We start from the raw sequence: 22741 nt of genomic DNA on the forward strand, positions 1-22741 counted from the left end.
CCCTGTCTTCCCTGAGCTTCTGAGCATTGCATCTGACCAAGAAGCCCCACCAAAGAGCCTCAGATAAACGCACCCGCTGAACGTTTCCCCTTCTTTAAAATGAGGTCTGGGGTGTCTACAATTTCAGTGATCCCATCACACCAAGGTGATCATACATAAAGTTCTATAGGTAGGTACATGACATGAATAAGGAATACTCAGTGTTATTTAAATGTTGCTTTTCCCCTGCCCTTGAGAAATCCAGGGAAGTTTTGAGACAGTCTCAAAGGGAGATCTACGACACACCCATTAAACAGAGAAATAATGTATTTCAAGTGAAATGTTCTGACTTGCTTTTCATTAGTCACCAACAGATAAGCCAACGAAGAGCAGATCTCTAACTATGTCCAGCTGGGGCGGTGGACAAACTGCTAGATGTAAGTAAATTTATTTACTTTTTTAAGTAGCTGCTATTTTAGGACCACACCACATAAGGGCTTTGTGCATTTTCTTTTGTGTGAGTTCAGACCACGGTATGAGTACACACTTAGGAAGGCCTGCTCTTGTTCTAACTATGGAAATGGCTGAACTGATCAAATTACTCACAGCATATCACTTGCATTACACCAAAGAAACTATTCCAACAAAGGGCTTTGATTTGATGATTGAAAATTGCCAGCCATTTCTGCAGGCCTTTGAAGAAATGGAAAGCTGAACTGATGATAACAAAATAAACAAGGGCAGTGGAAGGTTGCTTAACCTTTAATACTGATGTTGTGGTCATAGTTGTTTTATCCTTAATTACTAATTTCTTTAAATTAGATTAAAGAAAAATAACAAGAAGAGGAATTATATTCTCTGTAAACTTTGAGCAAAAATACTGATTTTTGATGATTCTTTTGATAGATGTTGTTGGATCTATAATTTGAATCATATTTCCTAGATTTTAAAATAAACATTTTCCCCAATTAAAAAGGATTGGGGGAGAGGAACAATTTTGGCCTGATGTTGATAAGCTGATTGGCTCATTCCCTGCGTCCCAGCTCCAGGAAATACCAACAAAAGATTCAGACTCTTTGCCTATTTCTTCAGATTGAGGGAGGGGGTGACTTGCTGTGAGTATGTGGGTGAGGGAAGGTGTTAGTAAAACAAGGTGGGAGAACCCCTCAGTCATTCTTGAAGCAGAAACCCTGTCACTTTTGCAAGGAAATGGAATGAGACCTCTGCTGGGGTGCCTGGGGCAAGGAATAGGAAAATCAGTAGCCAGAGGGATTTAGCACGCATTCTTGTCATTTCAGGGCCCAGACAGTAATCACAGCACGCATAACAATAAGATTTCTCTGCTCCAAGTGATTTTTACTTCCAGGTACATCATGGTTATTAAAAAGTAAATTGATCCATATTGCTGGGCCATGCCCACCAATTCTCGACTCCCCATCTTACCTAACACCCTTCCAAACACACAAATACTTGCAAAGGGTGAAAGAGCAAAAGTACTAATATGTCCATTTAACCACAGTATATCTTCAGAGATGTTGGAGGCTCAGCGGTATATACACAAATCCCCCTTCCCAAAGAGTAAGTGTGCCAAGTGTCAGCCACAGAAGGACAATGAGAATTCGTGACTCCAGATACGGTTGTTGTTGGGGTTTGTTTTTTTTTTGCTTTTTCTCTGGTTGGCCTAAGTTATGGAAAAGAATGGTAAATTCATGAAATGAATTTCTATTAGCCCATAATTTACTGAGCAACCTTTACTAAACTGCATAAAAAATGGCATCATGTTTGTTTCTATACCTTACTATTGTAAATAATGTTGCAACGAACATAGGGTGCATGTACCATGTCAAATTAGTGTTTGCATAGTCTTTGTATAAGTACCCAGCAGTGGAATAGCCGGATTACATGGTAGTTCTATTTTTTTTGAGGAAACTTCGTACTGTATTTCCTAGTGGCTGCACCAATTCACAATCCCACCAACAGTGCATGAGGAGGGTTCCCGTTCCTCCACATCCTCTCCGACACTTGTTATTTCTTGTCTTTTTGGAAATAGCCATTCTAACATAGACCGATGAATGAATGAAGAAGATGTGGTACAGATTTACACAATGGAAAGCAACTCAGTCACAAAAAGATGAAATATTTCCATCTGCAACAACATGAATAAACTTTGAGGGTAGTATGCTAAGTGAAATGAATCAGACAGAAAAGGACAAAACCCACATAACTTCATTCATGTGTGGAATATAAAAAACAAACACAACACAAGTCACAGATACAGACAATAGACGTGATTGCTGGAGGAGAAAGGGGGTAAGGGCACAAAACGAGTAAAGGGGGTCAAACGTGTGGTGACAGAGAGAAACTAGACTGTCGGTGTATGGACAGACACTGAATTCTGTTGCGCACCTGAAACTTATGTTATTAACCAATGTTGTCTCACTAAGAAAATAGTGCAATGGTTAACCCTAATCAGATAGTTTGTATTTTTCTGCATTTCCAAGTCAGGCTTCCTTCCTCCCCCTGCTGACATGCACGGAGTTCTCTCCTGCTCTATCCTCCAAATGTGTTCACAAGGCAGGGCTCAAGAGACTGATTCTTCTTCCAGGAGAAATGACTAAAGAGGCTTTAAGTGGACCCTTTTCTAGAATAAAGAGCTGCATTTTGAAAGGTGAGGGACAGAGGAATGGTATGTTTGGAGCCTCTGAAATCATGCCTGCCTTACCCAAGGACTCACACACACATACTCTTGAACTGACTCAGATGCCAATTGCCAGAACTAACTAGCAGCTCCTCACTTGTATTTCATTTGTATTAGTTCCACCAATACATTATGTATGGTCACTGTTGGATCGTGTGTACTTGCTGTGAGTTCAGTGTTTAAAGGAGCTTGTGGGGGTACAGTCCTAAACCTTGAGATGGGGGCTGTGTCTATATCCCTGGAGCCCTGGGCTTCCTTGCTTGTAGCTTCAGAGGCTGGGCCCCTTTCTGTTGGCCCTCTCACTAGAACTGGAAACATTGCTAAAGACTCCTGCTTCTTAATCTCTTCTTGATCATCCACTATTCTAGAGAAAGCAGGAGAGAGCACTGTGATATTAGCAGGAAGCTTGTACAGAGTCCCTTCCTGGCTCCTTTTTCCATTCCCCACCCACCTACATCCCCAGATGAGAGCAAAGCTGCTTCTATGCAAGCAAAACTCAGCATAGAACTTGACAGGTTGGATATTTGTGGGAACACTTATACCATGTGATCATCATCTTCTCCTCCCTTTCCTTTCCAAACCTTCTTTTCCTGTGGTCCCTCAGCACAGCAAGAGTCTTAGCATGCTACAGAGACTGATGCATGGGCTTGAGATTCAGATACTGGGGTTGAAATTCCAGCTCTACCACTTACTCCATATGAGATATTGGGCAAGCTTCCTAATTGCTCTGAGCTTCAACGTCTTCCTCCATAATATGAAGATAATAACTACTTTGCAGACTGACATGGGGATGAAATGGAATAATGCATGCAAAGCACTATGCCAGATACATAATAAGCACTCAGTAAGTAGTAGCTAATATTATTAATGGAACCATCATATATCTAGTTACTTGTACGGGGCAGCTACCTTAGATAGCATTCCTCCCCTATTTTCTCTGAGGCCAACCTGATCTTATGTCCAATTAATTCTATTTCCTAAATACAGTTGAAATCCATTTCCTCCTTCCCATCTTTGTTGTATTGGCTAAACACCTTTTCTACCATTCTTTTCTTTTCTACCATTATAACCTTTTAACTCTACTTATATATCCACCCTCTTTCTATTTTCAACATTCTGCACGTTTCCCAACAGGAGGCTCGAAAACAGAAACGTGCTCATGGCACTCCCTTGACGCAGGTCTGCCAGGGGCTCCAGCACCCCCTTCAGAATGCAGTCCCAACTCCTCAGCACAGCCTTGGAACCAGGGCCGCATCTCACCAATCCCTCACCTCTCGCTATGCACTCCTTCCTCCTGGAACAACCTGTACTTTTTACAAGTGCCTTTGATCAGACTGTTCCCAACACACACCTCTTACTCCTTTCTGCACATGATGGAGTCCCGTGTATCCTGCAAGACTCAGTGCCCAAAGTTCTTTACCAAGAAGTCTTTCTGACCCTTCATTCACATACACTATTTTGCTTTCTGTTTACAAGCATACCTTGTTTTATTGTGCTTCACTTTATTGCATTTCACAGATGTTGCATTTTTTACAAATTGAAGGTTTGTAGCCCCCCCCTGTCTAGAGTAAGTCTATTGGTGCCATTTTTTCCAACAGGCTCCGATGTTGGTTATCATTTTTTAACAATAAGTATTTTTAAATTTAGGGATGTACATTGTTTTTCTAAACATAACACTACTGCACAGTTAATAGACTACAGTGTACTGTGAACGTAACTTTCATATGCACTGGGAAATCAAAAGGTCTGTGTGACTCACTTTTTTGCAATATTTGCTTTATTGTAGAAGTCTTAGAATCGAACCCACAATATCTCCAAGGTATGCTTATACTTGTCTGTCTCCTTCTCTTCAGAAATGAGTTTCTTGAGGCGAGGAGTTGTGTACCTTGCTGCATCCTGCATTGCAAGCAACAAACATAGATGTTGAATCGATTATTCAGGAAACATTTACTGAGGACCCAATCTGCCCGTGCTAAGCATAGGGTTAGGAGCTAGATACATATTTGTTCTCTATCACCACACAGCTCCCTGTGGTTTTGTGACCCTTGGTGCCACAGCAAAGTGTAAGCAGGATTTGACCACCTACGATCTCCCTCTTCAAAATTCCCACTCATACCTCAATAGCTACCCACTGGTGGATATAAACATCCATGTGCAAATGTCATCCAAATTTATTCTCACAAAAACCCTGTAAGGTATTATCTAAGTCTTACACATAAGAAACCCAGAGCTGTGGGAGATTTAATACAGCTTGTCTAATGTCAACAACATGGTGATTGACACACCCAGGTAGTACAGAAGGAAGGGCGGTACAGTGATTATAAGCTAGCTTTAGGAGAGAGACTAGCCTGGGTTCAAATCCCAGCTTTCCCATACCTGAGCTGCGTGGTCTTACAAGAATCACTTCACCTCTTTGAGCTTCAGTTTCTAGAGGGAACAGTAATATATATCTATCTACCTCACAAGGTTGTGTGAGCCAAATTAAAAACTGAATATAAGCTTTCACTCCCAGAGCCTGGTAATATCCCGCGGAGACCCAAAATCATCCCAGAGTCCACATTTTTAATCACTCTGTGGCTCTTACTTTCTGAGGAAGGGTTGAACTGATAAGAAAACAGTAGATTCTATCATCTAAAGTTGCACTGGGAACTTGAAGCCGAAACACAATGCTCTTCTTTCTGGCCATCGAGGGAATTGCCTGTCTGCCAACTACGTTACAGATATTCCCTAGAGAACTCAGACCTTGTCAGCCATCAAATACTGAGACTTTGTAAAATGTGAAAGTCCTCTGACAAATACATATAGGCAGTGTTGTTTTCAACGCTAGAAGTCTACGTTGGGACCCTGTGATGCCAGCAAACTTGTCAAGTTATCTACAAATCATTTCCTCTTTCATCACTTCTCTGGTAATGTAACCATGACTTTGTACTTTCTCGAGCATTCACTAAAACTAGTATGTTGTTAATTCTGTCAGGTAGAGTATTTTGGTCTGATTTGGTAAAAATAATATAATCTTATTGGTATAATATAATGAAATGAAATTGTTTTTACTGATTATTGTAATCTTGAAACAATGGACAGTTATAATAATAATAGAAATGATGAACTCATACTATGTGTTAGGTGCAGTAATTTTAACACAGTACATTATTTCATTTAATAGAAAACCCCAGTGAGATACCTGAGATTTAGTGGGGCTAAACTCCTTGCTGTGGGTTATACACTGTGAGCAACAGAGCAGAAAATCAAACCTATCAGAAGTCAAGTTCCCTTTGGCCATTCTCTACAGGATACCTACTGCATATTAAGTCCTGGACCCTCGGGAAACCAGTATGAGTAACACACCTCCCCTGTCCTGACGGGGTTTACGACGTAGCTCCAACTTAAGTTCTGTCTCAGACAAGAGAAGGGATAAATAAACACATGCGTAGACTCAATGGACTAGTCAGGCTAAAAATAATTCAAAACTATAGTGCAAAGGAGAGTGCATCACTGCCCGAAATGAAGTGTGAACAAAGTAGGAGAGGAAAGTGTTAGAACTGGGGACTGAGAAAAGGCCATGTGAAAGATGCCATCTGAGATCACATAGTCCTCCATAACCTTGTCTTGGTTCTTAGTTCCAGTCACTCTGTTATTCACATTAGAACTTCCATTCTATTTACAATTTTGATTTAAGTCCCAGCACCTGTTGTGACTTTATCTCGCAATCAAAGTCAGAGGATCTGGCTTGCCCTCCTCCCTTCATTTTTGCAAGGTTGTTCCCTTTTAATGTTTATTTTCCCATGATCTGCCTGCAACCCTTGACAGGAGCACTGCCTCTGAGCCACAGAAACACTCCAAACGAGGAATGTTTGGAAATGAGGAAATGATGGAAAGAGCTCCGGGCTTGCACAGGAGTTGTCTTCCTTCCCAGGACAGGGGGACCTCAAAGCAGAGTGTGTCTTTTGGACTGGGGCATCGTATCATTTTGTGAAACTGATCTAGAAAGCACATTTTATATCACGACCAAAGTTTTACCTTTCATTTGGCACATCTGAAAGTGTTCTTTAAAAACACCAAAATTAAGTCTTAGTCTTAGGATTACATTTACTTTTGAGTTGGGGTTAACAAAATTGCACTTTATTGTTAGTTCTTGTCTTGATGAACTATTCGAATGGGTTAATAACAACATGAAAAAGTTTGATAGAAATACATAAATAATAACATGTGCATAAACCTATATAATTCATCCAAGCTTTAATCATTACATTTCCCTCAGATGGGCACTGGACTTGTTGGGGTGACCACTTTGTAAGGTATATAAATGTCGGATCACTATGTTACACATCTGAAACTAATAGAATATGCCAACTGTGATTGAAAAATAAATTTTAAAAAAACTCCTAAATAAACGAATAAGTTACCACATTTCTCTATGCTAATAGATCTTGTTAGTTTTGTGAGGCTTTGTCTCATGCAACTTAAAAAACAAACCCCAAACTCAGACACAAACATATACCTACCTCAGGTTTGCGTATATTTACAGGCTACAGTGACACAGGTTTTCTGAAGTCCTACTTCCCTTTTAGGGTACCCTTGAGCTATAGAACATGCCAGAAGCATTTGATATGGTCAAAACTGTGCACTGCTCCCCTTGTCCTCTGTCTCTATGCATCTCCTGCCACCAGTCCACCCACCTCAAGGTTGCCAGACCCTTTACTCAATAATGCAAATCTGTCTGGGCTCCCTGCATGGTCAGAACCCCCCTATCACTTACAGAATCAAATTCAAGCTCCAGGAGGATGAAGGTCTGCCACAATGCTTCAGCCTCACTTCCACCTGCATCCTCAGCTACCACCATGCACCTCACGGTTTCCAGCCTCCCCGAATGTCTCATCTCAGCCCCCTACAGAAGCACTTCCTCGCCTCTGTGCCCTACACCCAAGGCTACCCCTCCACTCCTAGTGGCAGTGGCCACTCCTCTCTCTATGAGTCATCCCCCTCAGGACCTAGAGTGGATGCCTGAAACGGAGGACAGTACCAAACCCTATAGAGACTATGTTTTTTCCCATACATACATATCTATGATAAAGTCTAATATATAAACCCTGGCCAGGTACCTCAGTTGGTTAGAGCATCATCCCAATTCGCCAAAGTTGTAGGTTCAACCACCAGTCAGAGCACATACAAGAAGCAACTGATGAAGGCATAAATAAGTGAAACAACAAATCAATGTTTCTTTCTCTCTCTCCCTTTCTCCCTCCCTCCCTCCCTCTCTCATCAGTAAATTTTAAAGAAGTTTTAAAGTCTAATAAATAAATTAGGCAATTTCACAAATAGAAGATCTGTTCTTACTGTAGACCTCAGCAACTTCAGCATATGATTTGTTTACTTTCCATACAAAATTGAAAACTTCCACCTTTTCACTTAAAAAAAGCACTTTGTGGCTTGACTTTGGCATACCAAATCTTCAGCATCACTATGCTTGTGCTTTGGGGAAATTAAGTAAAATAAGAGTTACTTACTTGGAAATAAAGGTTACTGTGATACCTTGGTAGAAAAAGTGATAAACAAGATGGCTACTAGGTGACTAACAGGTGGGGAGCAACCACAGCACGGAGACGCCGGAGGAAGAAATGACTCACATCGCGAGATTTCATCACACTATTCAGAATGGCACACAATTGAAAACTTATGAATTGTTTAGTTTTGGAATTTACCATGCAATATTTTCAGACCTCAGTTAACCAAGGATATCTGAAACCAAGGGAGGGGAGACCATGGATAAAGGGCATTACTGTAGGCCTACAGGCAAACATTTCTATTTGTCTCTCTCTCTCTCTCTCTCTCTCTCTCTCTCTCTTTTTATGATATAGGGGATGAGTTTTATTTGTGTTTGTTCAGGGGATTTTTTTGTTTATTTTTTTTTCAATTACAGTTTACATTCAGTATTATTTTGTATTAGTTTCAGGTGTACAGTATAGTGGTTGGGCAATCATATACTTTACAAAGTGCTTACCCTGATATTTCCAGGACCCCCCTGGCACGTTACTGAGTGTATTTCCTACACTGTGCTCTTCATTCCTGTGACTACTTTGTAACTACCAATCTGTACTTCTCAATCACTTCACCTTTGTCACCCCCTCCCCCAACCAACTGCCCCTCTGACAACCATCAGTCTACTCTCTGTGAGTCTGTGTTTTGTTTGTTTGTCTATATTGTTCTTTAGACACCACATGTAAGTGAAAGCATATACAATTCGTCTTTCTCTGACCGATTTATTTCACTTAGCATAATATCCTCTAGGTCCATCCATGTTGAGGCAAATGGTAAAATTTATTTTTAATGGTTGAGTAATATTCCATTGTATACCTGTACCCAGCTTTTTTATCCACTTATCTATTGATGAGCACTTGAGTTGCTTCCATAGCTTGGCTATTGTAAATAATGCTGCAATGAACATAGGGGAGAATATATTCTTTCGAATCAGTGCTTTGGGCTTCTTCAAATATATACCCAGAAATGGAATTGCTGGGTCAGAAGGCAGTTCCATTTTTAGTTTTTTGATGAAACTCCATACAGTTTTCCATAGTGTCTGCACCAGCCTGCATTCCCACTAACATTGCACAAGTGTTCCCTTTTCTCCACATCCTTAGCGACAGTTGTTTGATTTACTGATAATATCCAATCTGACAGGTGTGAGGTGATATTTCATTATAGTTTTAATTTGCATTTCTCTGATAATGAATGGTATTGAGCATCTTTCATATGTCTATTGGCCATCAGTATGTCCTCTTTGGAAAAGTGTCTATTGAGGTCCTTTGCCCATTTTTTAATTGAATTGTAAAACTTTGTTGGTGTTGAGTTATATGAATTCTTTATAAATTTTGGATATTAACCCATTATCATATATATCATTGGCAACTATGTTCTGCCACTCAGTGGGTTGTCTTTTCATCCTGCGTAGTGTATGTGAGCCCTCCTGTTGTAGCTGAGTCTTCATTGCTATGTGCTTGTCTCCTTCAGGCTGGCTGACTGTGAAGATCAACCCTGACCACAGCATACTAGCTGCTATGCAAGTGCTGACCACGTGAAGTAGAATTTGCCTCGGCAGGATCTGGTGCCTGCTGAGTACTTTCCTGGATGTGCTGCTTTTGGAACTATTGGATCCTGCTCTGAAGTTTTCTGATGCTGTCACTGGGTGTGTTGATGCTGAGCCCTCTAGGATGGACTCCAGTACAGGTCAATGTCAGACACTGCCTGGGACTGGCCCTGGGCAACCTGTTTGGAGGTCAAAGTGATCCACAGTTTGTGGCTGCCTCTGCTGGGCCTGTATGTGCATGGGAAGGGCCAAGCTGAAGTCCAAGGCTGGCTTCCACCACCACTGAGCCCAAGGCCAGGTGAGCAAAAGGTCCAGGGCACACTGAGATCTGCCTCCATCTGTCTCTGCCTACTGACTGCTTGTTAGGCTCAGTCACTGAAAGAGGCTCTGGTGATAGCTGAATTGCATGAGGTAGGTTCTCAGTGAGTCACCAGGTCAGGGTGGGTGGTATTGACCAGATGATACACATTCAAACTTCGTGCCAGTGCTGAGTCTGAGTCCACTCAGCTAAAGTCCCAGGGTTCACCAAGGCTAGCTGCCCCCTGTCAGGTGCCCAGAGACATTTGTGGTGGGGCTGGATATCAGGAAGTCATTAGAGGGAGACCAGCAGAGTTTATCAGGCCCAAACAGACCAAGATTTGGCCATGAGAAGGTAAGGCTCAGCACCAGTTAGTTATGTGAGGGGAAAATGATCCCATTGTAAAGCCACACAATTCAGTCTGTCCTAGGTTGTGCCCCAATCTCCTGGAGAGCCCCAGATTGGCAGGGTAGGGCCACCAGGAGTTGGGAGGGTGGAGCTGGTAGATCTCCCATGAGGGGGCTGCACCAGTCAGGCTCACAGAAAGGTGGGGGGAATGGCCTCCTCCCCAGAGCCATACAACTCAGTCTCTGACACCATGAGTCTGCAGGAACTCTTACACCCTGGGGCCCGTGCAGCTCTGCAAGGTGGGTAACAGGGAATTGGGAGGGTGGGGCTATTGCTTTTCCCAGGCTGATGCTGTATGGAAGAGAGTATTCAACCCCCAAAAGGTATCATCTGTGGTGTGGGAGAGGGACTCAGCACAGGGACCCTGGTGTCTGTCCTTTCAGCTCTCTCCCCAGAGCCACACGACCTAGTCTCTCCTCACATGATTCTATTCCACTCTGAGCTGCCCTCCATTCGTTGCTGCCTTCGATGAGTAGGTGCAAATGAGATGTCATGTACTGTCTCTCTAAGAGGGCACCGGGGTTTCTAGTAGACTCTGTGTCTCCCCAGTGGACAGAATCCCTACTGACTTTCACAGACAGATGTTATATGGGCACCTCTTCCTAGCTGCGGTGCTCCAGGTTGGGTAGTCCAGCATGGGAATGAGGGCCCTTGCTCCTCAAGGAGAACCTTTGCAACTGAGATATCCCTCATTATTCTCAGCCGCCACCTGTGGGAGTAGGGCCAGCCCTTTTCGTGTTTTTGCCCTTCCTACAAGTCTTGTTGTGGCTTCTTCTGTAAATCAATTGGTTATAGGACTTCTGTTCAATAGTCTTCAGTTGGTTGTTGTGGTTAATTTTTCCATATTTTAGTTGTAATTACAGTTTGGACTTTGGGAGGATCTGAGTGTAACTTCCACCTACTCTGCCACCATCTTGGATCCCCTTTACTTGTCTTTTAAGACCAAATTCAAATAGTCTCTTTGAGAAGGCTCCCTGTCACTCCTCCCCCCATCCTTCCTCTGCAAATGCACCATCCTCCCTGCCTGCCCTATCTAATGACGCTTTGTGCACTGTGCTGCCATTCACTGCCCGTTGGCTTGGCTCCCTCTCACCCCATGCCTGAACTCGAAGAGGGCATAATTATTTCTTCCCCAGCCCTTAACACAGTGATTTCTCAATCAACAAACTAGATTCTCAGTAAATAGTTGTTGCATAAATAAATGAACAAAATAGGTGAAATTTATCTTTTGCCTTCTTCCACACTTCCCACCACCAGCTGCCTTTTCTCAGCCTTCCCTTCCCACTGTGCCCACTTTGCTGCCACTGTTGACCTTCTCTTCAACCCTAGCTGCCTATTTTGTCTCAGCATATTGAAATGTACTCTCATTAAAGATTTTGATAAATCATAAGGCTGACCACGTCAACTCTCACAGGGGGGGTTTATAATTTTCTAGGTGACAAAATCTTGACCCAAAGTAATAAATATCTAATTGTGGGTGTTGAGCCTGGTCAGAGGTTCTCTCACAGTTCCTGCAACCCCACTGTGGCATTTTGTGGAGAAGGTGCCTGTTCGTGATTGTTATTGGCACCAAAATCTCTGTAAACTATTGGCTGTATGATCTGGGGCCCTAGGAAGTCAGTCTGTCTCAAACTGAATGGCCCAGCCATTCTTGTAGTACTACCAAATTACTGAAGCTGCTTGAAAAAAAAAATGAATATTTCAGCTTTTTAAATAAGGCTCCACATTCAAAAAATAAGGCAGGCTCTACATACTAAAAGGTTTAAGCTCAGCAGTTTGATTTAAATACTAATTAATTCGATCTTTCTTATTTGGTGAACTATTAAACATGAAGTTTTTTCCTAGTGGGGGAAGTGGAAATATAATTATTAAAACCCTAATAAGAACTTAGCAGAAAAGAAATCTCTTTCCCAATTGTCTCTCAGCAAATAACAAGTTAAAAGGTAAACAGTAACGATGGTGAGCGTAGAATAAGAGTGCCATAAACATCCCGCTTGGTTTCCTAGGAATTCTGAAAGTTCCCTCTGAGTATTTTGTGGAAGATTTTTTTAGGAAGATAAATAATGGATGGTGAGTTCTACCAAGCCTATACATCAAAACGGCATAATCTATATGGAAGTGACACACTCTCCAATTTCTGTACACCAGGGTGTTGGTGTTAAAAACAGTTAAACAGGATTCTGCCTGCCAAACCATCCCCATGCCAAAATGGTCCCTCAAACCAAGCCTGCTACCAGAGCAGAGAAGCCTATGAGAAGCCAATTAGAAATCATCTGGCCATCAGGAAGTGAATTTTTTTTTTAATCCTCACCTGAGTATACAGTTTTTTAAATTGATTTTAAAGAGAGAAGGGTGGGGTGAGAAAGAGAGAGAGAGAGAAAGAAACATCGATGAGTTGCCTCCTATAAGTGCCCTAACTGGGGATCAAACTCATAACCTAGGTATGTGCTTTGACCAGGGATCAAAAACCTACAAGGACGATGCTCCAACCAACTGAGCCACCTGGCCAGGGCTGGGCAGTGAAAGTTTTAAGTCTTTGAATCGTAATTGAGAATAAGACAGTAAAAATAGTAGTATTCTAGAGGTTCAGTGTCTTTCAGACTTATAACAATATGATACAGTATCAAGGACCAAAAATCAAATAAGATCATAGGTATAGAGAGACATTTAAAACCCAAGACACTTTATAAGTATCAGGTGGTGGAGTTACTATGACGGAGACACATAAGGTCACCTAACTGATAGAGTTAATGGCTAAATTGTCAATTATACAGGACCCCACATTGATGGGCAAATCAATAAAAGCCATTTCTCCCCTGCTCAACTTAAACAGGCTGTGAGCAAAGAAAACAATGTTATATTTGGTTTTCAGATGCTTGGGCTACCAAAAACCCATTTAAGACATCTGATTATAATACATGCTATACTAGATTATACATTGGCTTAGAATAGAAAATAGTTCTGCATTCCATCTCAGCCTCCCAAGAACTGTCTACCCACTGCTTTTAGTGAAGATGAAATTCCTTTGCTTCCTGACCCCCTGCCCCCAGAGTAGAACAAAGGTCTGGCAGCAGAGACATATCTCCTGGGATCATTTAAGCCTGGAAAAGGGAAGATGAGTTATTCAGTCCAGCCCTCTGATGGAATGTAGTGAAGATGAAAAGAATTCATGCAAGTAGAGCCTGTTAGAGCATCCTAGCTGGCATATACTAAGCCCTTAGTAAAGGTTGCTATTAATTGTGCTAATAGCATAATACCTTGGAGCTGTTTAGTGGCAGGGCTGGGACTAGAACCCACATCTCTACTCTCAGTCTTTCCAATAATACTGAAGGCCCCCACTGTGGAAAAACTGTGTAGAGTATGAGGCTTTAAAAATTGTTTTAAAAGAGCCGATTATTTCCAAGCAATTAATTTTATTGTAAATGCCACCATTTATATGCTCAGATAGTACAGTTTAAGAATATGAACAGATAAAGTTTGACTTATTTTAGATTCCCAAATTATATTTCCCACTTCCTTTTATAAAAGGAGTCAAGACATAAAAAAGTAAATATGGTAAAGAAAATCCCTGAATGATTGCTTTCATTAAAATTGTATTTGCCTGAAAATTAGACAACAAATCTTCATATCTCAGGGCTTTGACTGTAGAATTTGACAGTAGCCAGCAGATAAATGCTAACAGAGATACTCCCACAAGATGACCAGGCTTAAAAAATGCCACAGCTGCTGCAAAACAGCTGGGAGCTGTGACCTCCTGAGCCTTATCCAAAAACAAAACAAACAAAACAAGAAAATTATTCTACACCCTCCCCAACAAAACAGTAAAATATTTCTCTCCTAAATAACGCAGGGCATATCAAGCATAGTTAATTTTTCTTTACTCTGTAATCAAATAAATTAAATGGCTTGTATGGCCCCCCACCTTCTCTACCTAAAGAACATAATTATGAATTGAAAGAAATCAAACATTGGACATTTGATTTAAGTAACAATATCAACAATGATAATGGTCAGGATCACATGGAGGGATTTTGTAAAAAAAGGAAAAAGAGAGAGAGAGAGAGAGGGAAAAGAAAAGAAAGAAAGGAAGGAAGGAAGGAAGGAAGGAAGGAAGGAAGGAAGGAAGGAAGGAAGGAAGGAAGGAAGGAAGGAAGGAAGGAAGGAAGGAAAAGAAAAGAAAGGAAAGGAAAAGAAAAGAAAAGAAAAGAAAAAAGAAAAAAGAGTTCCATAGTCAAAATAAGTTAATTGCAGCACTATTTACAATCGCCAAGATATGGAAGCAACCCAAGTGCCTATCAATAGACGAGTGGATAAAAACATTGTAGTACATTTGCACAATGGAATACTACTCAACCATAAAAAAAATAAAATAAAATCTTGCCTTTTGCAACAGCATGGGTGGATCTAGAGGGTAAATACCAAGGAGTGCAATTGCTGGATTATATGGTAAGAGTATGATTAGTTTGTAAGACACTGCCAAATAGTCTTCCAAAGTGGAGGTACCAGTCTGCATTCCCACCAGCAATGAGTGAGAGTTCCTGTTGCTCCACATCCTTGTCAGCATTTAGTGCTGGTAGTACTTTGAATAGGCCATTCTAATCAACATGTACTGGTACCTCATTGTTGTTCTAATCGGCAATTCCCTAACGGCATACAATGTTGAGCATCTTGTATGTTTATTTGCCATCTATATATCTTCTTTGATGAGGTACCTGTTTAAGTTTTCTGCCCACTTTTTAATCAGGTTGTTTGTCTTCTTATTGTTGAATTTTAAGAGTTCTTTCTATATATTGGAGACTAGTCCCTTATCAGTTGTGTATTTTGCAAATATTTTTTCCCAGTCTGTGGTTTTTCTTCTCATTCTCTTGACAGTGTCTTTCCCAAAGCAGAAATTTTAATTTTAATTTCTTTCATAGGTTATGCCTTGTGGGGTATAGCTCAGTGGTAGAGCACTTGACTGCATAGATTATGCCTTTGGTGTTATAGCTAAAAATCATTACCTTGCCTAAGGCCATCTAGATTTTTCCTGTTTTCTTCTAGAAATGTTATAGTTTTGTGTTTTACATTTAGGTATGTGATCCATTTTGAGTTAATTTTTGAGAAGAGGGTGAGATCTAGGTCTAGATTCTTTTTTTTTTTTTTTTTTTTTTGCATGTGGCTATCCAGGTGTTCCAGCAAAATTTGTTGAAAAGAGTGCCATTGCTCCATTGCATTGCCTTTGCTCCTCTGTCTAAGATCAATTGCCTATAGTTACAAGGGTTTATTTCTGGGCTCTCTGTTCTCTTACATTGATCTACTTGTCTATATTTTTACCAATACTACACTGTCTTGATTGCTATAGTTTTATATTAAATCCTGAAGTCAGGTACTGTCAGTCTTCCAGCTTTATGCTTTTCCTTCAATATTGTTTTGGCTATTATGGGACTTTTGTGCCTCCATATAAATTTTGGAATCAGTTTGTCAATATCCATGCAATAACTTGCCTGGATTTTGATTAAGAACTTGTTGAATCATGTTGAAAAGAACTAACATCTTCACAATATTGAGTCTTCCTATATATTAATATGAAATACCTCACCATTTATTTAGTTCTTTGATTTCTTCCAACAAAGTTTGTCATTTTCCTCATAGATCTACATATTTTTGTTAGATTCATACCTAAGTATTTCATTCTTTCAGGTGCTAGTGTAAATGGTATTGTGTTTTTCATTTCAAGTCCCACTTGTTCATTGCTAGTATAAGAAAGAGATTGAGTTTTGTCAATTAACCTTGTATCCTTATAATTTGCTATCATCACTTATTAGTCGTATGGTTGTCTGCATAGACAGCCATGTCATCTGCAAACAAAGACAGTTTCATGTACCCTTCTCAATCAGGGTAATTTTCATTATTTTTTTGTCTTGTTGCATTAGCAAGGACTAAGAGTAGGACATGGAAAGGCACTGGTGAAAAGGGGTGTCTTGCCTCGCTCCTGAACTATCCAGTGAGATGGCTTCTGGTGGCTCACTGCTGGGGAGGATGATAAGTTACAGGTTTGTGTACACAGTCTTTACCAAGCGGAGGAATTTCCCCTCCAAAGCTTGCTGAGAGGCTTTTTGTTTGTTTTATCATGAACACGTGTTGGATTTTGTCAGATGCTTTTTTGCATCTATTGATATGGTCATGATTTTTATTCTTCAGCTTGTTAATGTCATGGATTACATTAATTAGTTTTCAAAAGTTGAACAAGCCTTGCATATTTGGAATAAATCCCCTTGCTCTTATGTTTAATTACTTTTATACACGGCTTTTTAAGATTATTTATTTAGTTAGTTTTAGAGAGAGAGGAAGGGAAGGAGAAAGAGAGGCAAAGAAACATCAGTGTGTGGTTACCTCCCATGTGCCCCCTACTGGGGACCTGGCCTGCAACCCAGGCGTGTGCCCTGACTGGGAATCAAACCAGTGACCCTTTGGTTCGCAGGTCCATGCTCAATCCGCTGAGCCACACCAGCCATGGCTATACATTGTTGAATTTGCTTTGCTAGTATTTAGTTGAAAATTTTTCATCTATGTTCGTGACTGACGTTGGGCTGCACCTCTATCCAGCAATTACCCAAAATGCTACTCCAGAAAACTAAGTCGAAGTCTACATTTTCTATACCCTTACTAGAGCAACTAGAAATGGTTTCTGCCTTTAGTCGAAAAGTATAAAATATTCCCATTTCTATATATTTCTTTAATCACACCATTCAGAAAGCCTTAATCCCTGCATTCTTCTTATCTTGCTTATTTTGTAAACAGCCCAAAACTTTAAAACTAACATGTAGACATCTATACCTTCAGCAAGATTTAATGTTAATATTTCAGGCAAAAGGGCTTTTTAAACCTATATATACATTTGATATCTGAAATGATCTCAAAATTCATGATTCTAAAATGATGACTTTAAAAATGAAAAAGATATTTTGATAGACCCAATGGTAAATTATAACTTAGGGTCCAAATTTTATTCTTCAAACTGTGTAGGTATAATCTGTGGGTCAAACATGGCCTCTAGCACCAAAGATAAGGTTATTCTAATATTGACTCAAGCCTCAGACACCAAAAATATTCATTCTCCCGAAGACCCCCAAACTCTTTTGCATTTAAGCCCACTGACTCTGAGTGTTAGACAAACAGAAGGAAAAGGTTTTAATACAAGTACAGGGTTGAGTGCTTCCTATGCCAAGTTAAGTACTCGAAATGCATTAGCTCAATCCTCAAGCAAAATCCTCAAGCATAGGTAACTTCTATTATTATCCCTAGTGTACAGAGGAAAAACTGAACTTCAGAGAAGTTATATGTGTTGCCCCAGGTCACATGCCTTGAAAGTGGCAGAGCAAAGAATTGAACCTTTGTCTGAGTCCAGCAGCGCCCAGCTGTGCTCAGCCACTGCCTTACTCAGCAGCAAATCTGGATCCACAGAAATGCAGGATAACAGGCAATCTGGATCAACAATAGCAAAGTAATTCCTACACTTTCGGTGCTAAGCATGACTTTGCTCACATGCAGGTATATTATATGAAATTAACATGACAACTATCCTACATCCCAACCCAAAGGGGCTGAAGTGTTTATTACTATTCTTGTAGAAGAGCTCTATTCATATATTGCATTCTGTACCCAAGCCACCTGCTGGGTCATCTGCCTGTTTCCTGGTCAACTTCATTTGCTAGGAAGCCCAGCTCTTTCTATCTACACTCTCTGGGCACCCACACATACTTTGAACCTAGCCCATCATCCAAACCAAACCTCTGCTATCACAAATTCAGATGGCTCCTCCACTCGAAACTTCCTGCCTTTAGACAAAGGGGCTGACACAGCTCCCCTAGTGTTCTAAGGAACAGAAGCCCTCTGATTTTGGCCTCTTCCCAGTGTTAGGTGCTCCTAAACTTACTAGATCAAACTAGAAAAAGGATGGTGAATAGATTTCCTCTCCTTACCACAGTCAGTCAATCAGCAGACCTTCCTGGAGTACCACGTTGAAAGGATTATGCGGTCTGTAGGCTCACTGTAAAAGAAGGTGGTGTTTGTTTGGCTAGCAGCATCTGTCGCTGCCATGGGGTAGGAGAGAGGCAGCACACAGCACACAGCACACAGCTTGTTGATCTGTGACCCTTCGAGGGATTGCTCAGGCACTCTGGTTATTGTCTCATGAACCCTCATGGTTAATAAGAAACATGTTAGCAAAGTGAAATCAAAGGAGCCTGGGTGCTATAAGCCATCAGCTTCTTTTACATTTTCACTTTTATTCCCAAGGTAATTAATTTAAAAATGAATCAAAAAGCCTCCTCCCAGGATGACTGAAAAGAGTTTCCCACAGACGAAGGTCATGGCCACATTCAGAGAAGACACAGGGCTAACTGCATTTGACCACAGAATGACAGCAGGCCCCTGAGACAGATGCAGAGCACATTACAAGTGAAGGGGGGCAATCAGCCAGCACTTCAGGATGTGACTGTGCCACTAAACAGAGTGAGTTCTGGAGTCCTGCCATATGTGCAAGTGTAATGAGGTCCACAAAGGTCAGCAACAGCAAGCAGAGCTGGCGTGGAAGGCTGAAGACCTGGGTTCTCATCCAGGCTCTTTCACGTGCTGAACTACCTGCTACACAGACGAGAAGACCCAATATGGTAAAGATGTGAATTCTCCACAAGTGAATTCATAAATTCCAAACCAAAATCCCAATACGGTTTTGACAAACTGACTCTAATATGTATGTGGGCCAGCAAAAACCCAACGACAGACAAAAAGTTTTAAAGGAAGTCAAGATACAGTGTTGGGGCAGAAGGGGCAGGGAACTATCCCAACCAGATATAAAGACTTTTTATATCAAAAGTAAAATAATCCAGACAGTGTCATATTTGTGCAGAATAAACAATTAGAACAGATGAACACATATGTGGAAGGCTGATACGTTTATGTTTCACCATTCCTTCATCAACAATGAACAGAACACCAACCACTGGTCAGGTACTGCTCTAGGAGAAGGAGTTATGCAGTGAAAAGAGAAGCGAAAGCTGATTAAAAAATCTTATTTCACAAAAATGTTGTTGTAATGTAAGATAACAGCCAAGCTTTTTTTTCCCATCAGGGGTACCCTAACCCCCTTTATCTTTGGTCCCCTCTATCCAGCCAACCCAGATGACCTGAACTTTCCATTTCGTGAACCTATTATGCCCAAATCCTTAAGCCATGGCCACCATGGCTTCACCTTCCTCTTCTCTTCTAGCTGACTTGGTTACTTGTCTTCCTTCTTTCCCTCCATCTAGATCTCACAGTAAAACCCCTTTCCTTTCTTATTGTTTGCACCCTCTGTATTATTTTTAGGATGAAATTCCCACCAGTCCTCCTCAGCAGCACCCACCACCACCTGTCTCAACATGGAGATGCAGCAAATGGCAACAGAATTTTCAGACTTCCAATCAGCCTCTGTATGGACTTGGGCAAGTTACTGAATCGCTCTGACTTTGGTTCCTTCATCTGTACAACAGATATTTCAACAGTTCCTTTTCAGGGCTTGGGGTGAAATACCCAATAAATGTATGCAAAGTGTCTGATACTTAAGTGGTGCCAAATAAATGGAACCTATTTTTATGTGGTTGTTACTTTAATTATTTTTATTTCAATCTGCTGGTGATCCCTTTCCCAGGACTTCCCCACACACTTCCATCTCTGTCAGAAGCCTCAGGGCATAGATCCATAACCCCAAATGCTGTTTCTTTTGGCCAAAGCCATTTGGTTGCTGAAGAGAGCTACTCTTCATCCCACCCACTTCACCCACAGGTCACATTATTTACTGAAACGTAATTACAACTAAATGAGACTGGAAGACGTTCACATAATCAAGCTACTGCCTCTACTGACCAAAGGGAAAATGCAGAGGCTTTTGCCACGATGGGGAGTGAGGACTTCGAGGGCTTATCAGTTATTTCAAGGGCTAGGCTCCACCAAGGAAACTTGTCCTCACTAACCTGCTGCCCTGGTATTCCAAGCCTGTACTTACCCATCCCCAGCACTCAGACTCCCACATAATCTGACAAAGCGGGAGGAAGCCATGTTACTGCTACCTTCAGGCCCGTGGTTACAAGCTTCTAGAGGCTCTTCGGAGAATGGCCAACATCCCAGTGCTAAATGCCGACAAGGATGCTCAAGGTGGGTCTGAGAATTACAGAAACAGCACAGACACTGCTCACAACTTCCTGGTGTCCCACAGGTGGGTCCTAAAGGAAATCAGACATGGACAAGCCCCCACCTCTGGCTCTCAGCAGGCCTTTGAAAGAAATGTGGGGATCAAAAGCATGCTAGGAAAGGCAGCTATGCCTGCAAAATTACCTACAGCACTAAGGACCTTTTGAGGAACAATTTTCAAATATATTGAATAATAGAGAAATCAACTTGATTTTTAAAAACATCTTCCCCTATTTACCTTTGTTAACCCTAAATATGGTTTAAAATTAACATTTTCTAAAATAATTTCCTGAACAAGATTTCCATTGCTAGGCTTCTGTTTCAATGATATGCAACCCATGAACTTGTTCATTCAGGAATGGATCAAAATAAATGCAGCTCGACTCTTTAATGAAGTATAGATGGTGGCATAAGACTAAGATATTCAAGCTCCAATTCTGATCAACCGCTACTGATTGTTTCTCCAAGTATCTTCTAGGATAACAGAGAAGGCATTAAATATGGATGTTTTGTTCAAAAACACATGTACCTTTTCGGGGCTGAGAAAAGACTAATATTGGGGGTCAGTGCCTGAGTAGGATGCTCCTATGGGAAGGCAGGCAATGATAAAGGCAGACAGTAATTAAATGTGCCCCAAAGTTGTCTCTTTTTTTTTTTAAAACTAGAACTGTAATTACAGGGCTACTAAACATGTGAAGTATGTAGTTAAGGTTTCATCAGCACTTTTATTGCAATACTTAGTGAGATTAGTCATTTTAGTTCTTCCCTTTCTAGGCCAAAAATGGAAGGCAGCTGTGTGTGCTCGAAAAAGGATAGTTTTCTGTGTTTATCCAGTGTATTTTGCCCCTGGGGAAATGTACTTTAACGCTTTTGCATGTCAAAATGAAGCGAGTAGGAATGATTGCTTTAACTACTGCTCGCAGACAAGGAAGCTTTCGCTCGTGGAAAAGCCACGTGGGCACAACACAGAGTGTCTGGGCCCACAGTCGTCCCACCCCAACCTCCTCCTGCAGAGAGGTGTTTCTGACGGCACTGAATAGTCCCTGACGTCGCTGTCTGAGCTAGAGGGTTCTGCTGAAGTACTGAGAGGCAGTTCATGACGGCTGGTTACCTCTCACGACCAGCCAATCACCCAAGAAGAGAAAGCCATGTTTTTGGTAAAGCCATGCCTCTTAGTGAATGAAATCTAAATCCAGGAGCTGTGACTGGCCTACACACATTCATCTTCCAAAGTATAAACCTCAAGGATTTGTTTCCACTGGTACATGAAATATTTGCAGTCTAACACACCAAAAAGTTTGAAGCTTAATTAAATTTTAAATAAAGTCCATGTTTATCATTTGTTCTTAGTTCCAACTTGTCAAGTTTCTCCAGGAGAGGTAATATCTCTCTTCTATAGATATTTTGAAGACTTACCATCCTTTTTATTCCAGAGGCCACCCAGTTATTTTGTTCCCCAATTCAGTCCATGGTCTAATAGGAAATCTAACGTGCTGCTCTGCAGAAGGGGTTTTTAATTATCCATAAAGTGGGCCCGACTTTTTTCTTTGTTTTTACTATATATTCAGTATTACTTTCAGGTGTTTGTTGATGTCCTAGTGAGTCAGATAGTAAGCAGCTAGGAAAATTCCTTGGCAAGTAGAATGGGGAAACCGAGACAGACAGCTGAACACAATGGCCCAGGAATTTACAGCCAGATACAAAAGGTCACCTCCCTAGAGATAGCATCTGGGCCTCAGTTGTGTTTTAGCTCCAGGGCCAGAAAAGCAGCAAAATCAGGTGGGCGGACACAAGGACCAACTAAAATCACTACCTTGGCCCTCACCAATCGGTGGAGACCATGACCCTGAAAGAGCGCACCTGGAAAACTGATGAACATTCTGATGAAACCCACCCTTGAGACCTCCACTTAAGAGTCAGGCCGGCAAGAAAAAGATAAAAGCCTCAAGAGAAAAGAAAGGGAGAGCAGCCTGTGCCATTCCCTTCCCCCTCTTCTTCCATCACTTCTTCCCCCAAAGGCCAGAATCTTCTAAACTCTAAGGGACCCCAAGAATTGCAATCAGGAGCA

The 22741-nt window shown here is 41.2% G+C and overlaps 1 long non-coding RNA gene across 1 annotated transcript; it reads left to right on the plus strand.

Annotated features, from left to right (window-relative positions):
- Positions 1 to 350: 350 nt before the first annotated feature.
- LOC123478220 (uncharacterized) lies at positions 351 to 20029 on the plus strand. The gene is made up of 3 exons (XR_006653366.2): positions 351 to 416; positions 9683 to 10056; positions 19813 to 20029. It is a non-coding gene; the product is annotated as an uncharacterized lncRNA (long non-coding RNA).
- The last annotated feature ends 2712 nt before the right edge of the window (positions 20030 to 22741 follow it).

The sequence above is a fragment of the Desmodus rotundus genome, chromosome 3 (genome assembly GCF_022682495.2).
Source record: "Desmodus rotundus isolate HL8 chromosome 3, HLdesRot8A.1, whole genome shotgun sequence".
In the NCBI taxonomy this organism is placed as follows: Eukaryota; Metazoa; Chordata; class Mammalia; order Chiroptera; family Phyllostomidae; genus Desmodus; species Desmodus rotundus.